Source organism: Entelurus aequoreus, linkage group LG15 (genome assembly GCF_033978785.1).
Source record: "Entelurus aequoreus isolate RoL-2023_Sb linkage group LG15, RoL_Eaeq_v1.1, whole genome shotgun sequence".
NCBI lineage: Eukaryota > Metazoa > Chordata > Actinopteri > Syngnathiformes > Syngnathidae > Entelurus > Entelurus aequoreus.
The window spans coordinates 28006189-28021073 of record NC_084745.1 but is presented as its reverse complement, the minus strand read 5'-3'; positions in this window follow the sequence as shown (position 1 = coordinate 28021073).

The following is a 14885-nucleotide window of genomic DNA, read 5'->3' as shown; positions in this document are numbered from 1 at the left end:
TGTACAGGACATTTACTGTACAGTGGCACCTCAACTTAAGCATGCTCCAGTTTTGAGATAACGGCTGTCTCTCGGCTAATTGTTATGCTTTAAGCTGCAAGCAAAATATTGAGTTACCAGCATCCCCACCAACAGTAAAACCCATAGGATCCCTCCAAAACCATATTGGCTTATTTGCTAGAATTAGCTAATAGCTAAATATGGACATCATTTTGTTTTCCAAGCATGCGAAGGAAGACAGTGGGTGTGAAGGACCGCGCTCAGAAGAAGTAGATACTATTCATTGAAGTAAAGAAAGAAATGATCAAAAACATGACCAAACCAAACGGTGGACATTCATCAATGAAAATATGGAAATGCTGCTGATGCTGTGTTTGAGGGAGAAGCAGATCGACGGAGATACCATAGAAGTACTCTCCAAGGTAAATTACATTACTTCTAAGGGTGTAACGATTACCGTCATAATGATAAACTGCGATTAAACTCTTGATGGATAGTGGTATTATTGGAAAACCGCTAATTAGTGTGCTAATCGCTAGTTAGCTTAAACGCCTACATTAATACAAGATCTTTTAACGTCTTTTACACACACTCACATTTTTCTTTAATATTACGCATTTTAAAATCTTTACTAATTGAAACAGAAGAAGATAAGCATGCTTAGAAACTCATTATGAGAAACAATATTTGATGTTTCTTTTGCCTAAGAAAGTATATTACGTGTGTTGCTTATATATTTATTTGACTCAAATAAAACTTGCTTTAAAAATTCTGTGTGTTTAAGTACTTTTGAGCAAATTCAACAATGTCATGATAATAATAATAACAGTAATAATTTTGGTCACAATAAAAGTGATGTCAAATTTAAGTTTTGTTACATCCTTAATTACTTCGTACAACTACTGCCTTTGTTTGTACTGTATTCTATTGTATTGTTTTTATACAATATTTTATATCCAAAAGACATGTTACATGTTAAACGTGTGCTATTTTGGTGGGCAAGCACCAATTAAATTGATTAAAATTTATTTCAATCGGACAAAATTGATTTTAGGTATACTGTAAGTGTTTTCAGTTAAAGGGGGCATTACATTATTTTGTTTCTACAGTTAAAACACTTCCTTGTGGTCTACATAACATGTAATGGTGGTTCTTTGGTCAAAATGTTGCATTGATTATGTTTTAGAGACCGTTTTCTAGTCGCTTTCTGACCGTCTCTTCAGTATGCGCCGCTTTGTGGGCGGTCTTATTTGCGTGCCTCCACTTCAACAGCGTCACCTCCCAGTCAGCCAAGTTGTAGTTTTTAGCACCTCCATATGGAGTCTACTGACAGATATAAGTTCAAACTATACGCTACTTTATATTACAAATGGCAGCAGCAGAGGATGCATGTGCATGTACGAGCCAGTCTGCCCCACAAAAAGAGGATAGCGAAAAAGAAGGAACTTATTGAATACAGCGTCGGACTTCAACGGCGGACTCGCGCAAAGCACTTTGATAAATTTCTACCATACATGGAAATATCCGCTGACGTCACATTTGGGGAAAACGTCACTATTGGGCAAATTCTAAACGGCTCGTTTGGAGGAAGTTTGTTTTATAAATATCTCCGCCATGCCTCCATGGTTTGATTTCAAAATGTTGGTACGTATGCAGATCCTAAATACACAAAAACAGGTAACAATGGATAAGAAAAGTTGATTTTGCATTGGAGCAGGGGTCGGCAACCCAAAATGTTGAAAGAGCCATATTAGACCAAAAATCCAAAAAAGCCGCAAAAAATATAAAGTCTTATATAAGTGTTATAATGAAGGCAACACATGGTGTAAGTGTCCATATAAGCTATATTAGCAGAAATGTTGTGTTTTAATTTTTATTATACACATTTTTGCAACATTGGAAATCATTCGTAAAATGGAGGCTTCTCACAGGATGAGATAACTTCTGAAAATTACTGAAATTATGTGTGTCCAAGTTTAAGGAAACGACAGGCTGTCTTCTTCTAATGGATTTATTACAATCTTTGCAAGCTGGGTAACGTTTGCTGTGGTCTGGAACAACATGGCACACACACAACTATGAGAAATGCAACCAATATTACATACAGATAATGTGTCATCCATCCATCCATCTTCAACCGCTTATCCGGAATCAGGTCGCGGAGACAACATCTCTAGCAGAGACAACAGCTCTAGCAGAGACCCCCAGACTTCTCTCTCCAGAGTAACATTAGCAACTTCGTCCTGGGGAATCCCGAAGCGTTCCCAGGCCAAAGAGTAGATGTAATCCCCCCATCTACTCACAAACAGGATAGGTGACAGAGCGCAGCCCTGGCAGAGACCAACCCCCACTGGACACGGATCCGACTTACATCCAAGCACCCGGACACAACTCTCGCTTTGGTTGTAAAGAGATTGGATGGCCCTCAGCAGGGTTCAACTCACCCCGTCCTCCCTCAGCACCTCCCACAGGATCTCCCAGGGAACCCGGTAATACGCCTTCTCCAAATCCACAAAGCACATGTAGACTGGATAGGCATACTCCCAGGCCTTCTCCAGGATTCCCGCAAGAGTAAAGAGCTGGTCAGTTGTTCCACAACCAGGACGGAATCCACATTGCTCCTCTTGAATCTGAGGTTCGACTATCGGCCAGACCCTCCTTTCCAGTACCTTGGCGTAAACTTTCCCAGGGAGGCTGAGTAGTGTGATACCCTGCCATTAGCACACACCCTCTAGTCCCCCTTTTTGAATAGGGGAACCACCACCCCAGTCTGCCACTCCCTCGGCACTGTCCCAGACTTCCACGCAATGTTGAAAAGGCTTATCAACCAAGACAGCCCCTCAACACCCAGAGCCTTCAGCATTTCTGGACGGATCTCGTCAACCCCCGGAGCTTTGCCACTGTGGAGTTGTCTAACTACCCCAGTGACTTCACTCTGAGAGATCGACGTCGATCCCCCTTCATCCTCAGGCTCCGCTCCTGTCAGGGAGGGTGTGCCTGATGTAGTTGGGTTCAGGAGTTCCTCAAAGAGCTCTTTCCAACGCCCTACAATTTCCTCACTTGAAGTCAGCAGAGTCCCATCCTTGCTGTACACAGCTTGGATGGTTCCCTGCTTCCCCCTCATGAGGGCCATATGGTCTTCCAGAACAGCTTTGGTGCCGCCCGATAGTACTTCTCCATGGATTCCCCGAACTGCTCCCACACACTTCAGTACTTGCAACTGCCTCCGGAGTCCCCTGGGATAACATACCCTGGTAGGACTCCTTCTTCAGTCGGACGGCTTCCCTGACCACCGCTGTCCACCAGGGTGTTCAAGGGTTACCGCCCCTTGAGGCACCTAAGACCTTCTGGCCAAAGCTCGCAGCTTCAGCTTTAGCAATAGAGGCTTTGAACATTGCCCATTCCTGTTCAATGTCCCCAACCTCCACAGGGATGCCAGAGAAGTCCAGCCAGAGGTGGGAGTTGAAGTTCTTCCGGACAGAGGACTCCTCCAAATGTTCCCAGTTCACCCGCACTACACGCTTGGGTTTGCCAGGTCTGCCCAGAGGTTTCTCTTGCCATCTGACCCAACTCACCACCAGATGGTGATCAGTTGACAGTTCAGCCCCTCTCTTCACCCGAGTGTCCAAAACATACGGCCTCAGATCAGCTGATACGATTACAAAATCGATCATTGATCTTTGGCCTAGGGTGCTCTGGTACCAGGTACACCTATGAGCATCCTTATGCTTGAACATGGTGTTTGTTATCGCAAGTCCATGACTAGCATAGAAGTCCAATAACAATCCATCACTCAGGTTCAGATCAGGGAGACCGTTCCTCCCAATCACACCAGTCCAAGTATTGCTGTCATTGCCCATGTGTGCGTTGAAGTCCCCCAGCAAGACTATGGAATCCCCTGCCGGCGCCCCATACAGGACCCCATGCAAGATATCCAGAAGGCCGAATACTCTGAACTTTTGTTTGGTGCGTACGCACAAACAACAAAGTTTTTCCCCCTCCATCCCTAAGACGAAGGGACGCGACCCTCTTGTCCACTGGGGTGAACTCCAACGTACAGGCACTCAGCCGGGGACTCGTGAGTATCCCCACACCCGCCTCGGCCCTCACATCCTGAGCAACTCCAGAAGTAAACAAGGTCCATTCCTTCTCCAGGAGAGTGGTGTCAGAGCCCTTGCTATGCGTAGAGGTAAGCCCCACCAGATCCAACCAGTAGCGCTCCACCTCCCGCACTAGCTCAGGCTCCTTCCCCACCAGCCTAGAGGCGTTCCACGTCCCAAAAGTCAGCCTCTGCTGCCCCAAATTGGTCCGTCTGGAGCCTCCATTTTCACTGCCATCTACTTGGCAGCGCACCCGACCCCACTGGTTCCGACCGCGGGTGGTGGGCCCACATGTCATGAGACATACAAATACTGTATAAATTAAATACACAGAGGACATAAGTAAAGGAAATTAAATGAGCTCAATATGCAATATGTACATACAGCTAGCCTAAATAGCATGTTAGCATTGATTAGCCTGCAGTCATGCACTGACCAAATATGCCTGATAAGCACTCCAACAAGTCAATAACATCAACAAAGCTCACCTTTGTGCATTCACACACAGTATAACACGTTTGGTGGACAAAATGAGACATAGAAGGGGTGACATAATACACGTCTTTCTGTGGCAGCATCGGAGAAAGTTGTACATGTAAACAAACTACGATGAGTTCAAGGATTGCTGAAATTAGTAGGACAAAACGGCGCTTGCCAAATACTCTCATCAGTGAAGCATGTATAACATAAACAGTGGGATTTCTAACAATCAGAAGGTTTGTGTCATGTTTGTTCTCCTACAGAAAATATATTAAAACAAAAAAAAAAATGGTCTTCATTTTTTCCATTTTCACACATCTCTGAAAGAGGTCCAGGGAGCCACTAGGGCGGCGCTAAAGAGGCTCTATATCCGTGGGTAGACCCCCGCATTAGAGCATCTGGTACAGAACCAACTAAGCTAATGACACAAAGTGCTTTTGTACTTAAATCCATCAACTAAGTCTGATGCTTTTTACAAATAATGCACTTTGGTTTGTATTTTTCAGTATATTGGATGCTGCTGAATTCTTTCACTTTCAAACTTTTATTGAAATACTTTCTTTGATATATTCTGACGTGTGGGTCAGCCGGTGACGGGCCTGCCAAGGTGGAAAAGAGAAATGCGCTCACACAGGCTGCTCTTTCTTCATTTTGACTACAAACTTCTAAGACAAACAACATCTGCATTGTTTGTTCTTCTTCTTTATGTTTTAAGATTACAACAGGATGGATTTCAGCAGCACAAGTACCGATCAGGCATTTTGACACAAACGTCCAGGCTCTCACATTCAAGTTGCGATATCTCAAACAGATGCATCCAAGGCATAGTCAGTGAGGTGGAAAGGAGAAGGATAAAAAGGGATGGCACGCTGGTGATTAAACCCTCTGACTGTGCAAAAGAGAGATCTAACATATCAGTGTAGAAACTAAAGAACATGAATTGTTTGAATATGTAGTTCAGAGGTAACTATTTACTGAGGTCTAACTGTGGTAGGCCTAAATCAGAGGTGTCCAAAGTGCAGCCTGCGGCACATTCTAAAAATGCTATAGCAAAAATAAACATTAAAAAGTGGAATAAAAGAGCAAAGAGGTCAAATGTAACAAGAAAAAGTTGCAACGTCGAATCTAATAGCACAAAGCTTCAAAGCAGATTATTGTTTTCTTTAAAACTGTCATTGCTCAAAAAATAATAATGAATCAAAGTCAATGTTGTAACTATTGACCTGTTCAAAGCTCCAATTACTTTATATTAAATATTCCACTGTGAAATTTTTCTTTGGGAAAATATTGCATATTTTGTGTTTGCTATAAAAAAAAAAAAAAAGTTGCATATGACAAAAACTGTATTAAAAAAAATAAAAAATAAATACAAAAATATAATTGAGAGATTTATTCGGACGGCTCTCTCTTTAATGACTTTTGTATCACGTCTTAAAACATTTTTATTCCTTGGCTTTCAAACCAGAATGAGAGTTACATGAGATTAGTCTAATCAATTTTATTTCATGTATTTTATGTATGTATTCTCATTTTAGTTAAATGTTTTTTACAATTGACTGTACTTCGTTTTATCATGCTTCTAAATGTATGTTTTAACTCCTGTGCAGCACTTTGTGACACTTGTGTTGTTTTGTTTTTTCTGCCCATAAAATCCAATAAACAACCATTCAAAAACTGCCAACAATACCCCATTTACATTTTGTGACTTAAATATTGACCAAGTATTAGTGATGTTGTTATTATAAGCGCTAACACAGACACACTATTTATAGCAGCAACGTGATCACTTCCGTGTGTCCCTACGTTTACATCATCCTTGCTCCCTATAAATGTATTCTAGATCATAAATCATGCCTCTCACCTGGAATGTGGATGGTTTAGAATATAATCCAACAAGTTGGGACACTGTGAGCGCTTGTTCCCCTTCTCCCCTACCCACTTTGTAGGGATTATTAGTCATTCTTCACCTGAATGGGAATATATGAACATTCGAGCAGTCTGCATTCTAATGACAGCAGACATTGTACAGTAAGTGATGTTTTATTATGTTGATTGGCTCTTATGAAGTCTGCAGTGAGCATAAATCAGTGATGAAGAAAAAAAAAAAGCAAACGTGATGCCTTTTTGAGGTTAATGTGCCACGTATGCTTAAAATGATCAGTATATGTAAATATTAAGTGTTTTTGTAAATGTGCCTGTAACTACATTACATGTATACTTAAATCATGTATATGAAACCCTAATGGAGGTGTTTGGATGTTTTTTAAGGGCTGTATAGGCATAATTGAACGTCTCCCATAGGCTCTAATGTAAGCACACGTTTGATCAAATGTATTTAATATTCGTCGGCATGTCTTTCATAATAACTGCGAACGATGGGCAACATTTAAAAAAATAAAGTGCAGTTCCCTTTTAAACGTTGAAAGTAAAAATAATAAAATAAATACTATGTACAACATATATACAAAAAAAAAAAAGTGTCATTATCATCCATTATCATATGTTATACTTGTTCTGAAACTGTCATGTATCCATCAAATCTGCTGTTGAAACTTGGAATATACAACCAACATACATAACCAACATATAAATTGATTGTAAATTAGGAGTGGGGCATTCTTGCTTTTTCCCGTATCCCTTTTCGGTTGGTGCCGCTGTGTTGCTATATATGTCTGTCTGCCGGAATAAAGAAATACATTCCTATTTGTTACAATTTTAGTGGGATTTCTGTTTTTTTTTTAAACTGGCATTTTTCGAAAAATAATATTGAATCAAAATCAATGCTGATAGGAATTATTTACCTATTAAAGGCTTCAATTACTTCACATCAAATATTCTAATTTGAAAATATTTTTGGGGAAGATATTGCTTCTTTTTTTTTCGCCATAAAAAAAAAGGGTTTTCTTCCAAAAAAAGGGCATGAAACATGAAAACTAAATTCTAACTTTATATCAACAAATCTGAAGTTGATCTGGAGATTTAAGCGTAATAAATAAATTACTTAATTTTAACATTTTCATGACTGAGACCCTTCCGGGTGCCCGGGACCAACCTTGAGGGGAGACCTACTGGTAAAAAAAAATCTATAAATTGTAATGATTTAGAAAAATTTTAAAATATCTAAATGGCCCGCGCATGCTTTGATATTTCTGTGTGCGGCCCTCAATGGAAAAAGTTTGGACATCCCTGGCCTAAATCATCAATAACAGGAGCGTGATGTCTGATGATTTTAGCCTTGATTGTTGGGCTGCTACAAGTTGAAAGCACATCCTGTCTATTATCTGAGATGTACATGTTTGGGCGATGCAGAAAAAGTGTAAATAACATCATAACAAGAGCTGTGAACAGAAAACACGATGCTGCGAATGATTACTTTCTATTTGGTCAATGGATTTTTACTTTGCCTCGTCAGGCTTTCATATCATAGTTGCCACAGTTACAAGTCTCACAAAGCAGATGTTCTTATTGTATCAGGCCTCCTGTTGCATCTTTCACAGAGCACATTGGAATATGATCAAACATATAGATCTGTGTTCCCCTTATGTGTATTAATTACCTCTATTGACAACAGATGACAGTCACTGTTTGTTTACCATCATGTCGACTTGTTCAGCAGCCCACCTCCATCTGCATTTAAACAATGAAACCATCAGCTAGGTAACAAGAGAGGGGACAGCAGCTCAATACTGCTATGAGAGGTCTCCGATAATCAGCCGTGTTGGAGGGCGGCTGTACGCGGCCGAATACAAGCAAGTGGTATTGACAAGGCGAGGGTTGCCTTCAATCAGCTTATATCTGCTGGCAGGGAAATCAGCCTCGCTCCGCATGGGCCCGCGGTGATGCCTGATAGAGACGTCAACTTGAGAAACCGAGCCTGGCCAACGACAAGGAACGTGGGAAGCAGGGAATATGGGGCACTTGATAAATATTATGATTAAAATACGTTTACGTTTTTGTTTCTAAATTTAAAAAAAACACTTCAAATTCAAGGTCAGATCATATGAGTCACTAGCTTTTTAGATATGAAAGAATTGTTTTTTTTACAAAGAAAGAAAAGTGTCACAGTGTAGATTTAGTATGTGTTTATGATCGACTATATACACAAAGAGGACAAAGCATTAATTGGAAGCAGGCCACAATTGAAATGAGGCTTTTTCGCAATGTGAAAAGACTCGAACCCGCTTTTCATCGGCAGCTTGTTTCACGCCCACGCAACGCCAAAGCTGCAGGCAATCTGCAATCTTCACACCTGGGACTAATCAAGACAAGCAGCATAAGGACCAGCAGACCCATGGAGCCTACGCCGGAACGGAGTTCACTCTTTGTCGTAAGCATCCCGTCTCTGGCTTCCCCTCCTGCGTACTTGCTCTCCTTGAGACGTCCTTGTTCCCGTGTCTCATGTCCTTTGCGCTCCCCGCAGTGTCCTTCCTGTTTCATGTGATCAAGCTGTGTGCCTCAACTCCCCTCTGGATATTGGACTCCCTCGATCCTCGACCCCTGCTTGGACACGGACCTTGTTGCATCTCTCCAGCCCCGGACCGCTTGCTTGCCCACACACTACCTTCTTGCCTTGCCCCTTTGGACTGACGAAGGATTCATCCAACACGCACATACAACAACCTGTAACATTACCTCCCACACACTCATCAAACGGTTCAATAAACCTGCTGAACCGATCCTGGTTTTGGTGGCGTCTCCTTCCCCCGCCGTACGTAACATATATAGTCAACCCTCACCACATCTACATGTTTTTGACCTAAATCATGTATAAAAGTAGTTGTGTTTATGTATTACGGGCCTCATTTACTAAGATCCAAACACAATTCCATAAGTGTAGTGAATTATATTTATATTGCGCTTTTCTCTAGTGACTCAAAGCGCTTTACATAGTTACATTTAAACCAGTGTGGGTGGCACTGGGAGCAGGTGGGTAAAGTGTCTTGCCCAAAGACACAACGGCAGTGACTAGGATGGCGGAAGCGGGAATCAAACCTGGAACCTTCAAGTTGCTGGCACGGCCACTCTACCAACTGAGCTACGCCGCTCTCATAAAACTGTGTGTACTACTAGTTGACTTGTTGTGCGTGATCTACTAAGACTGTGTGTGCAATTGAAAAGTGGCGCAGAACGCCTGATTTAAAATGAGGATTTTTGCGTGTACTATATGGGGCCTCACCACCACAGAGACACTCTCATATACCGCATGCTCCTGAACCTGTGATGTCTTGCTATGTTTCCAAACAAGCATCTACCACTTTTTATGGGCATTTTAGAAGCAGTCGCGGAAGACATCTTTGACACCTCTTTTTTTTTTTAAACTGCTGCATAGGAAGGAGACTGCACTTATGTGCTCAATACGCAAAAAAGGCTAATTTGAAGAAGTTTTCATCATATAGGATATATGTTGGTAATATATATTATATGTGGAAAAAACAAACGGTCATTAAAAAACATTAAATAACACCAAATTGCTTCAATTTAATTTGTTTTAATCATCCACTTAATTTATGAAATTATAAAATGATGTTGCTGAATAGACGATGTGTCTAATATTTCTTTATTTCTGTTGAATATGTTGAAAGTTCCACGAAGGACAGAGGATTATGTGTCCTCTCTCGTGCTGTGTGTGGAACTGTGTCAGTTTGCACGTCCTTATCACACATGCTAAATAAAACGCAAATTAGGCCCCGTTTACGCTGCACACCAAATCTGACTGATCAGATTTTTTTTGCCTGTCCAAACCCTCCAAAGTGCTTCAAATCTGATCTTTCCGCCTCAGATTCAGGCCACATCAGGAAGTAATCCAAATCCAAATGGAATCTGATCTTTTCAAATGTTACTTGAGTCTAAACGCAATGAGACCTGAATGTGACCCGTATGTGACTTTTTGGTCAGCTTTTGACGAGTTATGTCATTCGTGTGCGCGGGTAAAGACGCAGCCCGCCAGCGGAAGTCAATACTTCATCCCAACATCCGGTTTTGGTGACTCAAGTCTTCTTTCGACGGCTGAATTTTCGGTGCATCACTAATCAATAGTGCACATATAATAAGGTTACATGTAATAAATAAATATATATCTTGATTCCGAAGTAACAGCGATTGTTGAAGGACCGTAATTGACGCTGTGGCGTATTAGCTTACATGTGACGTACATTGCGTAAGTTGTTTACGTAAGTGAGTTGAAAAACAAAGCTAACGTTGATCCACGCTGATGTCCGTGTAGTCTCTACTTCAGAGCCATAAAAACATTAGAACCCTGCCAAATATATTACACTATATATGTATATACATTCTGGTACTTTAATTTATTTTCATTTAAAAAAACATACATTTTTAAGGTGTGACGAACATGTTTATAGTGACGACTTTCATTTTATTTTGTAATAGTCCTTGTTCATTTACGGATTCCGGTCAACTTCCTTTGTTTCGTTGAGGCCACATTGGGGTCACATTGGGTGCTGTGGGTGTATACACTCGAGTGTGATAAAGTGTTTGTTTTAAGAGGCGGAATAGTTTGATGCAAATGAAGCCCTGCTTTTCACGCCCCCTCTCGCTGACTAGCCTTTCTTCCCCGCCTCTCAGCTATGTTTAACACAGTAGTAGTCATTTTTTAGAAAAATCATTCTTTATTTTGCTAGAAGACTGTGATGCTATTGTCTTAAATTAGAAGGCTACGCTAGCTGCACAAGACATTGAGCTAACGTTACTAGCGTATCATTCACACATTTCTAACGTACGGTTATTTCTTACCGTCTCATTGTCTCCTCCATTGCCGTATATAGTAGTCACCGAGCACGCCATTAAAAGCAGTTTTCAAAACATCCACCTTTATATTGCCGGAAGACAGGGATGCTATTGTCTTACAGTAGACGGCTAGGCACAACAAGTCAAAATAATATTAATAATGTATCATTCATACATTTTCTAACCTACTGTTATTTTGGTAAGAAATGTAGTATGGGGAACATATTCACCATTAACTAGTTGCTTATTAAAATGCAAATTAGTAACATATTGGCTCTTAATTAGTCATTATTAAGTACTTATTAATGCCCTATTCTGCATGGCCTTATTATACAACCAACCCTATCCCTAATCCTAACCAAATAACTCTAAATTAAAGGCCTACTGAAATGATTTTTTTTTATTTAAACGGGAATAGCAGATCCATTCTATGTGTCATACTTGATCATTTTGCGATATTGCCATATTTTTGCTGAAAGGATTTAGTATAGAACAACGTCGATAAAGTTCGCAACTTTTGGTCTCTGATAAAAAAAACCTTGCCCCTACCGGAAGTAGCGTGACGTTGTCAGTTGTTCACTCCCTCATATTTTCCTATTGTTTTCAACGCAGCTAGAGCTATTCGGACCATTACCCCATTAATTTGAGCGAGGATGAAAGATTTGTGGACGAGGAACGTTAGAGTGACGGTCTAGAATGCAGTGAAATACATGTTTTTTTTCGCTCTGACCGTAACTTAGGTACAAGCTGGCTCATTGGATTCCACACTCTTTCCTTTTTCTATTGTGGATCACGGATTTGTATTTTAAACCACCTCGGATACTATATCCTCTTGAAAATGAGAGTCGAGAACGCGAAATGGACATTCAGTGCCTTTTATCTCCACGACAATACATCGGCAAAACGCTTTAGCTACGAGCTAACGTGATAGCATCGTGCTTTACCTGTATATAGAAAGAAAAAAAATAAACCCCTGACTGGAAGGATAGATAGAAAATCAACAATACTATTAAACCATGGACATGTAAATACACGGTTAATGCTTTCCAGGCTGGCGAAGGTTAACAATGTTGTGCTAACGACGCCATTGAAGCCTACTTAGCAACCGGACCGCACAGAGCTATCCTAAAAACATTAGCTCTCCACCTACGCCAGCCAGCCTTCATCTGCTCATCAACACCCGTGCTCACCTGCGTTCCAGCGATCGGCGGAAGGACGAAGGACTTCACCCGATGCGTTTGGCGGCCCGGAGACGTAGGAAGTCAAGGTGAGGTCGCCGGCTAGCGTGTCTGCTCTCCAACAAAGTCCTCCTGGTTGTGTTGCTGTAGTCCGCTGCTAATACACCGATCCCACCTACAACTGTCTTCTTTGCAGCCTTCATTGTTCATTAAACAAATTGCAAAAGATGTCCAGAATACTGTGGAATTATTAAATGAAAACAGAGCGTTTTGTATAGGATTCTACGGGGTACCATAACTTCCGTTTAACTGACTACGTCACGCGCATACGTCATCATACCGCGACGTTCCAGCCGGATATTTCCCGGGAAATTTTAAATGTCACTTTATAAGTTAACCCGGCCGTATTGGCATGTGTTGCAATGTTAAGATTTCATCATTGATATATAAACTATCAGACTGCGTGGTCGGTAGTAGTGGGTTTCAGTAGGCCTTTAAGTCTTTGTTACTTAGAATATGTTCCCCCAGTGTCCAAATAACTCTAAATTAAAGGCCTACTGAAATGATTTTTTTTTATTTAAACGGGGATAGCAGATCCATTCTATGTATCATACTTGATCATTTCGCGATATTGCCATATTTTTGATGAAAGGATTTAGTAGAGAACAATGACGATAAAGGTCGCAACTTTCGGTCGCTGATAAAAAAAAAGCCTTGCTTATACCGGAAGTAGCGTGACGTCACCGGAGGAAGGACATCCTCACATTTTACCATTGTTTACAATGCAGCGAGAGAGATTCGGACCGAGAAAGCGACGATTACCACATTAATTTGAGCGAGGATGAAAGATTCGTGGATGAGGAAAGTGAGAGTGAAGGACTAGAGAGGCAGTGCAGGACGTATTTGTTTTCGCTCTGACCGTAACTTAGGTACAAGGGTTCATTGGATTCCACACTTTCTCCTTTTTCTATTGTGGATCACGGATTTGTATTTTAAACCACCTCGGATACTATATCCTCTTGAAAATGAGAGTCGAGAACGCGAAATGGACATTCACAGTGACTTTTATCTCCACGACAATACATCGGCGAAGGTCTTTAGCTACTGAGCTAACGTTATAGCATCGGGCTCAAATGCAGATAGAAACAAAATAAATAAATCCCTGACTGGAAGGATAGACAGAAGATCAACAATACCATTAAACCATGTACATGTAACTACACGGTTAATGATTTCCAGCTTGGCGAAGCTTAACAATGCTGTTGCTAAGGACGCCATTGAAGCTAACTTAGCAACGGGACCTCACAGAGCTATGATAAAAACATTAGCGCTCCACCTACGCCAGCCCTCATCTGCTCATCAACACCCGTGCTCACCTGCGTTCCAGCGATCGACGGAAGGACGAAGGACTTCACCCGATCATCCGTTTGGTTGGTGGCTAGCGTCGGCTAGCGTCGGCTAGCGCGTCTGCTATCCAAGTAAGTCCTCCTGGTTGTGTTGCTACAGCCAGCCGCTAATACACAGATCCCACCTACAACTTTCTTCTTTGCAGTCTTCATTGTTCATTAAACAAATTGCAAAAGATTCACCAACACAGATGTCCAGAATACTGTGTAATTTTGAGATGAAAACAGAGCTTTTTTGTATTGGATTCAATGGGGTACCAATACTTCCGGTTCAACGATTGACGTCACGCGCATACGTCATCATATATAGACGTTTTCAACCGGAAGTTTAGCGGGAAATTTAAAATTGCACTTTATAAGTTAACCCGGCCGTATTGGCATGTGTTGCAATGTTAAGATTTCATCATTGATATATAAACTATCAGACTGCGTGGTCGGTAGTAGTGGGTTTCAGTAGGCCTTTATGTCTTTGTTACTTAGAATATGTTCCCCTAGTGTCCAAATAGCTCTACATTAAGTCTTTCTTACTTAGAATATGTTCCTTATACTAAAGTGTTACCGTTATTTCTTATTGTTTTATTTTCTCCTCCATTGCCATAAATAGTAGTCGCAGACTCCGCCATTAGAAGTAGTTTTCGGAAAATCCATCTTTTTGTGAAAGGTTTTGGATGAAGCAGGACTCGTCTTGGCACACACTCAAAGTGACTTCTACACAGATGCAGGCATATTGTCAAGGATCATAAAAGTTCAAAGTCAGGCACTTTTTACTTCAAATGAGGCTGAAAGGTCCAGTAGTGACTTGTGCTGGTTAACGCAAACAAGCAAGTATTTTTCCTTCAGTGGGTTTCACCGTGGACATGTTGTTGTGGCACAGCCAGTTTTACATATTGCACACAATTGGCTGTTATACAGAAGGATGTTTGGGTAAACTTCTACAATTTATACAACCCCAAAACCAGTGACTTTGGCCCGTAGTG